The sequence below is a fragment of the Leopardus geoffroyi genome, chromosome D2 (genome assembly GCF_018350155.1).
Source record: "Leopardus geoffroyi isolate Oge1 chromosome D2, O.geoffroyi_Oge1_pat1.0, whole genome shotgun sequence".
Lineage (NCBI taxonomy): Eukaryota > Metazoa > Chordata > Mammalia > Carnivora > Felidae > Leopardus > Leopardus geoffroyi.
The window spans coordinates 1,452,620-1,461,328 of record NC_059334.1 but is presented as its reverse complement, the minus strand read 5'-3'; the positions used below and the strand labels follow the sequence as shown (position 1 = coordinate 1,461,328).

At 43.6% G+C, this 8,709-nt stretch overlaps 1 long non-coding RNA gene across 1 annotated transcript; it reads left to right on the top strand.

Annotated features, from left to right (window-relative positions):
* The first annotated feature begins 6,773 nt into the window (after positions 1 to 6,773).
* On the top strand, positions 6,774 to 8,502 carry LOC123577471. Its single transcript, XR_006701860.1, has 2 exons — positions 6,774 to 7,399; positions 8,270 to 8,502. It is a non-coding gene; the product is annotated as an uncharacterized LOC123577471 (long non-coding RNA).
* Positions 8,503 to 8,709: the final 207 nt, after the last annotated feature.

The window sequence follows — 8,709 nt, the reverse complement described above, 5'->3', positions numbered from 1 at the left end:
GTATATTCTTTATGTAATAGGGCATGTATTAGAAATAAGAAAACATCAATAAAAATGTTGATAGTAGTTATATTATACTTTGATGTTATAGATGATTTGGGATTTTTTTCTTATATTTTCCAAGTTTTCTACATTTCTATAATTTTATATATTAATTTTAGAATTATATATGTATATATATTCTAAAAAGGGTCTCTGAGGCATAGGATAGATCATTCATTTCAGGCCTTTGCCAAGTTCATTGGGTTTTTTTTTTTTTAATCTGTGTTGGCTTCTGGCGAGGTTTAAAAAAAAAATTCAGATCCTAAGGTTCCACTACAGACCCATTTTGTGTAATGGGTCCTGGCAACTAATACTTTAGCACACGCATCGTAGAGATTCTGGGGGTAAGCCAGACCTGGAGCTGAGTCTAGGCGACCAAGGCAGATGCCTAGGCCCCCAGCCCCTGCACAGCATTGCTGGCAGGGCTCAGACGTGATCGCTCAGAGATGCCTTATTTTGTAAGAGGGGCTGATGCCCATGAACGGCAGCCTGGCAGCCCGACTCTGGTCCCCCACCTCTCTGCTGCCAGACCAGAAGACCTCAGTGCTCACGGCCTCTCACAGATCCTGTAACATTTGGCTTCTTTTCTTGCCAAAGTCCGCATCTGCTCCCTGGCAGGGGAGGGATAAAGTCATCAACTCAGGGCGTTTTAAGCAGCCACCAGCCATCAGACAATGACGGCTCTTAGACGACTCTGCCTGCTTGAGTCACATCCATTCACCCAGAAGTGCAAAGACTCTGGAGCCTTTTTCTTTGAGTTAAAGACCTGTGTTATTCACAGGCGTTGAGACCCTGTTCAAAGTAGAATGTAAAACGATGGAAAATTCACTTGAGTTTGGTGTATTATTTATGCATGAGAATGCATACTTCGAGAGGTGAATTGAAAGCCTGAGTAATTAAATATGCAAGTCTCTGTTGAATTTTTGAAGTAAGGCTTTCCACTTGTAGGCACTCTTACACAGGGCAGCACGAATACGACGAATCGACTGGCTGCAGCACGGACAACAGTTTTTAAGGAGGATACGCCTACAATGGCTTTTCATCTAAATTTCCTTTAACAAACCCAATTTCTGTTTTGTAGCTTCAGTTTGAACTTTGGTCGTGACAGCAAGGCGTGCCCTGTGTTCTGTGCATAAGCAGGGGGCTCTGATTGGATGTGCCTTTTCCTGAGGCTGGGGTCGGGGGCCCCGTTACGCACGGTCTGCTCCAGTTCTCTGGCTTTAGGCAAACACGTATTTTACTCGTTTTGCACACGAGAACACTGGAATTTAGAAAAGGTAGGGAATCTCTCAAGTAAATTAAAGAGTGCATTGAAGGGACCTTCCTTCCTGGCTCCCCCCACATTATGACGGTAGATACAGCTTTAAAAACCAAAAACAAAGCCAGAAAAGTAGAGGCTGACGGCACTGGGTACGTTTTGCCAGGAAATGGAATACAGACATAAAATCCTAAATGATTCAAACCCCCTTCTCCCAACACCACACCTTTGTGCAGGCGGTGCATTGCACATTGCTGCCCTAGGCTCCAACGGGACGGGGGCCCTGTGGGCCCTTTCCCGCACGGAGATAACAGGTGAGGACTTCAGGGCAAAACACGAGAGGGGCAGTCAGCAAGTGCAAGACTTACACCGGCATAAGTACTGGAGAATACACTCGAATCTCCGTGCCACGGTTTCGACGAAGGCTGTTTTACTGGTTCTAACGTTAGTCAAACTTCCTGTTCCAGGACTCCCCTCCCTGACGAGGGTTTTCCCACGCTAGGCGCTGAGGGCTTGAGGCAAAGGGGTCATGGCTGACCGGGAATTGGCCATGTGTCATCCCAGGAGTGACATTTTTAAATTTCTAATACATTAAAAAGATACCAGGCCCATACAAAAAAGAGGAGGAAGCATGCTACCAGAGATATTAAACATGAATATATGTGTATATGCGTATTTGCACAAAATATCTCTTCATGATCCATTTATGGAATATTTATCGAATATTCTACGTATTCCATTTACGATACCCTACGCCGAGTAACCATGATAAACAAAACAGTCAAAATCCTTCTGCTCAAGGAAATTACAGTGTCATAGCAATGACAGATACACAGCCAAGAACTCACAGTAATGGTGTAATACAATTAGCGCAACGAAAGCAAAGCACATTGTGAGAACGTTCATAAGGAGATGAAATTTAGGTATTTAGGTTAAGAGTTGAAGACATTGCCCAATGACGGGTGGGCGTTGTTTTTAAAAAATCCTGTGGGAGTGTATGTGTGTGTGTGTGTGTGTGTGTCAGTGTGTGTGGGTGCATGAGAGTGTGTGTGTGAGTTTGAGAGAGAGTATGCGAGTGTGTGTGTGTGCGAGTATGAGAGTGTGTGAGTGTGTGTATGTGTGTGTGTTGGGGGCGGTGGGAGGATAAATCAGAGCATTTCAGCCAGAGAAAACCGTATTGTCGGAAAACCCTGATGTGACACTTTGACCACTTGGAGGCTCCCAATGCAGACACAAGAAACAAAACGACAAAGTTGTAGCATAGTCAGCAAGGGATCAGAAAAAAAAGAATGACAATATAGGCAGTTGGTATATTCTGTACAATCTTACCGGTTATTAAATATGCTATTCTGAATGTGCTAAGAAGCCACTGACAGTTTTTATACACGGATAATTTAATTTATATTTTAGTCGCTTAAACTAGCACATAGACAGAACTCATTAAGTAAGAAATTATTTAATGACTCATGCAGACCAATGAAAATTTAATAAACTGTACAACTACCTGGGAAACACCACTCTTCCCAGTGAGAGCACTGACCGTAATCCGGGGAGCAAAGTTTCAGCAATAGTTATGGTCGTTGGTCCCATCTCGGTCTGGAAGGCTTCCTGGCTTTGACTTAACCAACCACGTCTGTAAATTGCATTCTTGTTGTGCCCTCTATCACTGACCGCTTGCCCTGGGAGATTTCTGCAGAAACACATGCTGTTAGTAGACATTCTACCAATCCAGCCTTTTCGTAAAGCCTTTTTATAATAACTATTCATCAGGAAAGCCGGCTGGGTTATCATTTCCTCCAACCCCCACCCCACCCATGGAGGGGGACCGTGACGTCATGTCTCTCAGAAAGTCCTGGGAAGACTCCTGACCACGTCAGGAACACGCCGAAGAGCTCTGCAGAGAGCAAGGTAGATGACTGTCCCAGCCACTGGTTCTTCCGGCGACTTTTCTCAGTGGAAAAAAAACTTATTCCACATTTTTTAAGCCTTTGCAAAATAAGAGTTCTGAATAGCTGTCCCCCGGGTCACCCAAGGAGCACAGGGAGAACAGCTGTAAAACACGGTTTGTACCCGTTGGTGGCTGAATACCTGCTTTGCTCCAATGGCAGCTTGAGGGTCGAACAGGTCCCGCCATTTTGTGCTCTGTCATTTATTTTCAGGTTAATGTGGCAGTTGCTCTGCTAAAACAGTTCTCTCAAGAACTCTGGGGGTCTGCACTGCATTTCAGCTTTCCCTCTCTTGTACAAAGGCCACAACCACACTTTTTGTGTCTTCGTGATAATCCTTTCTCCATCCTTGGGTCTTTTCGAGATGCCCCAGGGGCAACACCCTCAAGATCCCCAGACACCATGCAGCTTGAGGGAGAGGCCTTGAAAGGGCCTCAGAATGACCCTTCACCCTTCCCGAGGCTTTGTTAAGGGGTCTCACTGGCACATCCCTTTTCTCAATGTCACATTTTCAGAAGCCATTTCTTGATTTTAACAGTTTTTTTTCCATATGAAGAAACTGAGAATTTTCTAAACCACCAAGCCCTGTTTTTGTTTGTTTGTCTAATGGGTTTTCCCTCAATTAATCTCTCCCCTTTCATGTTTTGTTACAAACAGCAGGAAATCAGGGTGGAATTCTCCCACTTTGCTTCCACATCTCCTACGCCTGGAAGAGACCGTTTTACAGGCTTAGCTGTCCCTGTACAAGAAGGGCCTCCCTTCCTCCGGTTTCCAACACGGTGTTCCCTCCTCCTGAGCCCTCGTGGGCAGCGACTTCCAAGTCCGTATTTGCACTGACAGTTGTTCGAGGTAATTTGGGCTTCGTCCATCACATGCCTCAGAACTATTTCAGCCTCTGCCTACTTCCAGATTCCAAAGCCGCACTCATATTTTTCAGTATTTGCAGGCATCAGACTCTGTATTAGTTTTGTATTTTTGCAGAAAAATGACCACAAACTTAACAGCTTAAAACAGAAATACGTGTATTGCAGTGTCTGTGGGTTTGGAGTCTGAGAACAGCCCGACGGCTCTCCTGCTTCAGGCCCTCACCAGGCGGCCATCGAGGTGTCAGAAGACAAGGTTTCATTCAAGGCCACACGCACATTCTTGTCCCGGCTTATGTGGCTGTTGGCTGAACTATGGTCCTTGTAGTTGTAAGACCGAGGGTCTCGGCTTCCAGGGCCGGCCCCCAGTTCTTTGTCAGGGGGTCCTCCCCTAATGTGGCTGCTTCCTGCATCAGGCCAGCCAGGAAGGCCGGGCTCTGAGGCAACTGAGGCCCTGAGGTCTGTCCACACCGATGGGTGACGGCTCCAGGCAGGTGCAGCCTTGGACAACATCTTTTATTTTTTAATTTTTTTAACGTTTATTTAGTTTTGAAAGACAGAGAGAGAGTGAGTAGGGGAGGGGCAGAGAGAGAGGGAGACACGGAATCTGAAGCAGGCTCCAGGCTCTGGGCTGTCAGCACAGAGGGGCTCCAATGTGGGGCTCGAACCCACGGACTGTGAGATCATGACCTGAGCCCAAGTCGGACGTTTCACTGACTGAGCCACCCGGTTGCCCCTCAAACGACATCTTGCTTTCAACTTTGTGAGAGGCCGGGCACCAGGGAAACAGCTGAGCCGGGATTCCTGGTCCAATGGTGCTAAAATACAGGCTCGTGGTTTTAATCCACTAAGTTTTTGTTTTGGTTTTGGTTTTGAATCCACTAAGTTTTGAGGTGATTTTTTTTTCACATCACGATGGGAGACTCCCGCAGATATCACGATGTGGACTGTTTGGGCAGATCGATTTGAGACTGGCTCTCACCTGATACAGATATGGCGGAGTGACGTCTCCTTCACCTGTGGGTGTAGACCTCAATGGAAAATTCAAGAGGATTCTAAATAAAGGAGGCAACAAACATCGGCAGTGAGGTTACATGCCGCATCCAAACTGGAATTTGTTAGCTGAGAGCCAAACCACAGTGTAAAAGAAGGCTTTTCCTCCCATAATTTGTAAATAGAATAAACTATATTGATAGTTCAATGATGCATTAGCTTTCATTTTTTAAAGTTTGTTTGTTTATTTATTTATTTATTTATTTATTTATTTTGACAGAGAAAGAGAGAGAGAGAGAGAGAGAGAGAGAGAGAGAGAATCCCAAGCAGGTTCTGTGCTGACAGCAGAGAGCCTGACGTGGGGCTTGATCTCATGAACCATGAGATCATGACCTGAGCCGAAATTGGACGCTTAACCTACGCTTTCCTGTCCTCAGATCAAGACTGTTTTGTTTTTGTCTACCTTTGAATAATCTGTCAAAATAAACTGGCAAAAAAAAAAAATCCCCAAAACAATAACAGCACAATTTATAAAAAATAATAATAAATCATTAAAAAAGAGACGCAGTGTCCCTATTTTTAAACAGTCATTTTTAATAAAAAAATTATTAGTACAATTTTAAATTTACATGCAGTTATAAAAATGATACAGGGAGAGTCTGTATGTTTTTTACTTAGTTTCCTGTAAATGTAACATCTTACAAAACCATAGTATAATATTACAGCCAAGATGATGCCATGAATTCAGACTATGGATCTTATCAAGATTTGCCCAGTTTTACTTGTATTCAGTATGTGTGTGTGTCATGTGTCTACACGGGTTAGCGTATGAAGCACGGTATAGTCAGAGCCCGGAACCCTTCCTTCATGATGAGGGGCTACAAGTCCCAGATCAAGGAGTTGGCAGGTATGAATCTTCTGGAAGCCTCTGTTGGCTCACTCTGACCTCGTGTGAACTCTGAGGGTCTCCTTTTGTGTCCACATTTCCCATAAGGACTCCATCACATCTGATTAGGGTCTGACCCAGTGGCCTCATGTTAACTCACCTCTTTTAAAAAATTTTTTTTTAAATGTTTACTTACTTTTGAGAGAGAGAGACAGAGCGTGAGCAGGGGAGGGGCAGAGAGAGAGGGAGACACAGAATCTGAGGGAGGCTCCAGGCTCTGAGCTGTCCGCATAGAGCCCGACGCAGAGCTTGAACTCACGAACAATAAGATCATGACCTGAAGTCAGACGCTTAACTGACTGAGCCACCCAGGTGCCCTTAAGTCATCTCTTTAAAGGTCTTGTCTCCAAATACAGTCACGTCCTGGAGGCACTCAGGGTTAGGGCTTCAGCATAGGAATTTGGGGGTGAGGCAATTCAGCCCACAACAGAATCGTCGCAACAATGTCACATAAACAGAATCACGTATGAGGTAACTTTGGGGATTGTGTCTTTCTTTTTGTTTTATTTTTTTTTCCATTTAGCATAATTTTCAGGAGTTTCATCCAGGTTTTTGTGTGTGTCAATAATTGGTTTCTTTTCATTGCTGAGAAGTATTTCAAGGGATGGGTGGGCCACAGGTTATTTAAACGTCTTCCCTTGTGGGTTGTTTTCATGTTTCAGGTTATTATGAATAAAGCTGCTATTGACCTTTGCGCACAGGGTTTGATGTAATCACAAGGTTTTATTTCTCTGAGGTAAACGCCCAGGAGGGCCACTGTTGGATCATGTGGTGGATTCACATTTCGGGTTATAAGGAACCACCTAACCATCTTCCTGAGTGACGTGCTGTTAGGTTCCCACCAGCAGCGTGGGAGTGATTCAGTTCGTCTGCATCCTAACCTGAGTTCTATGCTGTCACAATCGCTTAGAATAGTCATTGTGGTGAGTATGCCGTGACAGAGCCTTGTGGCTTCAATCTGCACTGCCCTGGCAGCTAATTACGCTTTCAATCCTTTCCCGGGCTCATTTTCCATCTATCTACGCTTCTACGTGAAAGACTCATTCATGCCCATTGCTCATTTTCTGACAGAGATTGGTGTCTGGTGTTTTTACTATTGAGTTCGGAAAGTTCTTTATATATTCTAGATACTAGTCCTATGTTGGATACGTGGTTCCAAATATTCGTCCAAGTCTGAAGTTTATCTTTTCATCCTCTTCACATGGTCCTTCCTGGTGTGATCAGAAGGACACCTTGGAGTTGTTATCGGGATTCTGAACCAGATTGGAACCTTTGAAGTGCTATTTGGGTTCAGAAGTATGACCAATGATCAAGGTCTACAAAGACCCAGTCAAATAGTACAAGGCAACAGGTGCACAGTGGATTTATACGTTACAGATTTTAAAAATAATCTTTCTATTTTCTGAACATGTTCATAGAAAAGCATAACCTGTTCTTTTGTAATAACAGCAGTTAATATTTATAGTGAATATAGCAGGTTCTAAGTAGTGTCCTGAGCACAGCTCTACGTTCATTTATTCATATTATCTTCCTAACCATAATATGTAGTTGTTCATCATCCTTTTTGCTGCTGTTGGACCTAAAAGTTCATTTTTAACTGACCAGATGAAAATTCAGTGTCTGACAAATTGGAATTTTAAAAGTTAATGAGGGGCTCCTGGGTGGCTCAGTGGGTTAAGCATTTGACTTCAGCTCAGGTCATGATCTCGTGGTCCGTGGGTTTGAGCTCCACGTTGGGCTCTATGCTGACAGCTCAGAGCCTGGAGCCTGCTTCAGATTCTGTGTCTCCCTCTCTCTCTGCCCCTCCCTTGCTCATGCTCTGGTCTCTTTCTCTCTGTCAAAAATAAATGAATATTAAACATTTTTTTAAATTAATGAGACACTTAGCAGATGCTGGATTATTTTACTTGTTCACATGGATTACCTTTGTCATGTAACTAAACTATTTTCTTGGTTTTCTTTCTCATGTCACATATATTTTCAGAAGGATTCTCTCTGCATTCATTCTTCCTCTATGTCATTGGCTACTTAACTGTCAGAATGGTCCTTAAACATTCGTTGATGACAGACACCTTTAAAAATATGCATAGATATATGGACGCTTTTGATGTAACTCACGTGTAAACCCAATCCCAATCTTGCACGTGCTATTAAAATTTCAGATGGTCTGCTGGTTCCCTCATGCTACCTCCAGGTTAAATAACTCCACTTTCTTTTCTAGGGGCTAATTTGTATCGACAAACTGAGGAAGCTAACACCACCAAAGTTGTACATTCCCGGCTAAACACCTAAGGATGATCCCTCCGCGTCTAATTTGTTGTCTCTCTGATGGTGGATGAAGCGATGAAAATTCCTAATTCCTTCTTTGGTCATCTTAGCTGCTAATCTACAATGACTTCAGCAGTTAAGGGTTGAGAGTCATCGTTTCATTAAAAGATAATATTATTCTCTTTATTTTGTAGACTTTCATACTTGTATCTTCTGCAATATTGACATGAACGCCTGTGTGATAATATTTATGAGCAAACCCTTTCGGTTTTGTCTTCAGACAAAAAGTGAGTTTTTCTACCAAAAAGGTTCTGAAACAAGGCTTTCATGGCCGCAGTGTGAAGAATGCTGATGAGGGCAGAGGAGATCCAGGCCGGGGGAGACCAGAGAGAA